A 2,340-nucleotide genomic window follows, 5' to 3' on the forward strand; every position below is an offset into this window, starting at 1 on the left:
AATTAAGTTATAAATTTAATTAAACTTATTAAATTTAATTTAAAATATAAATTAAATTAAATTAAGTTACAAACTAAGTTATTAAATTTTTAAACTAAATTAAATTTATAACTTAATTTAATTTAATTTCATTATAATTTTAATAAATTTATTTAAATTTAATTTAATTACATTAAAATTTAAAACTTAATTAAATTTAATAACTTTATTTAAATTTATAATTTAATTTAATTTATAATTATGTTTATTTAAATTTATAATATAATTTAACTAAATTTATAACTTAATTTAATTTAATTATGTTATATTTACTTTATAAAACGTAATTAAATTAAAATTATAACTTTTAATTTTTTAATTATATTAAGTTATATTAATCATTGCTCTCCTCTTGACTTAGAAAAAAAATCACTGCTCTCCTCTCTCTCGATCCCTAGTAAGCTCTCTTTCTCTCTCTCTTTTCCCGCCCTCTCTCTGGCATCCGTTCTCTCTCCTTCCTCTCACTTTTTCTCTCTCTAGGCTAATAAGCCAAATGATTTGACTTATTTTGAATTCTTTGGCATATTTAGACCGCGCTATATAATTTGGCGAATTTGCTCATTTTTAAATTTTTCATTAATTATACTTCTTTTACTTAATTAGATCTTAAACAAGCTTCTTTTAAAATGCGGCCGCGCCATATTCATCTCTCTCCTCTTTCCCTTACTCCTCTCTACTTTGCACTCTGGATGGAGCTTCCTCTGAATCTTCAAGACATAAATCCAGAATAATGACAAATTGAACAAATCCAAACAAAAGAAACAAACAAAAGAGACAGAGATGAAAGCAGTAAACAAACATTTGGAAAATAAAGGAAGGTTTGAAAATCAATCTCTTACATATGTGGATAGATGGATGATTCATAAGATGTGTTAAGTTTGAGATGGATTTTGATAAAAAGTAAATGATGTGTATTCTGAACTTGAAAATTTTTTTTTTTTCAAAATAATTTAAATAAAAAAAATATAATTTATTGTTTTGGTATTGTAGCAAGTCGCCTGTTAAATGAGTGACTTGCTACAGTATTAATTGATTGAGTGGCAACTGAGTTAGCAATAAGTTGTCCGTTAAACGGTGATTTTGCCTAGTTTTAAATTTTTTTTTGCGATGCTTAATCACATAATTAAAATTTTAATCATACTTATTTTAAAAATTTACCCATTGACCAGCTCTCTCTCTCCAGAAATTATTATGCGTAGAGTCAAATATAGCTCTGCACTCCAAACTCCAATTAAAGGAGGACACGTAGATTATGCATAGTGTAATTTTAATACATATATTTTATAACGTTTGACCCGACCACTGCCAAGACCTGATGATAGTTTTGAAAAAACCGTGCAATTGTCCCGTCATTTCACTTTTAAAAGCTCGTAAGACGAAAAGGTTTAGGGTTTCGGAGTTGGAAGAGGATTTTGAAATTTTGATCATCGAACAACTATTGCTCTCATCTTCTTCTTCAATCTACATCTTTGAATGAGGATCTCTCTGTTATCTCCTTCAGAGTGAGTTTGACGAAGGTGTCATTTTATTTGTAAGGTGTTTGAAAAGAGAAGAATGAACAGCTACTATTTAGGGTTTGCCATCTCCAACCAATATTAGCATCAAAATGTATTTTTTTTAATAAATGATAAAGAATATTCATAGTATATTTTGTATATTAAGAAATAGTTTTATGGTTCCATATGGTGTTTAAGTTTTTTTAATATTATTTTTTTAAGGTTTTTTCTATATTTGTTGAAGGCATGAACGATGAATCTATATTATCTATTTTGATTTTCTCCACAAATGGTGTATAAAATTCTTTTGTTTCCTCTCAGCTAACTGATATTCCAACATAAATGAGACAGAATATACACAGAGTATTTTTGTGTGTTAAGAAATAGTTTTTTTTTTTGGTTCCAGATGGTATTTAGGATTTTTTTAGGTTAACTCTGTATTTATTGAAGGCATGAATGATGAAGCTACATTATTTGTTTATATTTTCTCAATTTTCGAAACTACATAATATGTTTGGATTTTCTCCATAAATGATGTCTAAAATTCCCGTGTTTTCTCCGAGTTAAGTGATATTCGGAGTTGTTTAGATTTATTGAATATCAAGTTGTTTAACTTTCATATGCTTGAAAGCTAAGATCTAATTGATTCCATAAAAAAAAATTCCAATTCACCTTTCTAGCAATATCAAGAATGTCCAAAATTAAATCATCTAATGACCAATGGATTTTTCTATGATAATGATGTAGTAAATAAATTATTGACCTATAATCACTCAAGAACTTTGTTGGAAAAAACTACTTATAT

The sequence above is a fragment of the Dendrobium catenatum genome, unplaced genomic scaffold (assembly GCF_001605985.2).
Source record: "Dendrobium catenatum unplaced genomic scaffold, ASM160598v2 original_scaffold_72769, whole genome shotgun sequence".
In the NCBI taxonomy this organism is placed as follows: domain Eukaryota; kingdom Viridiplantae; phylum Streptophyta; class Magnoliopsida; order Asparagales; family Orchidaceae; genus Dendrobium; species Dendrobium catenatum.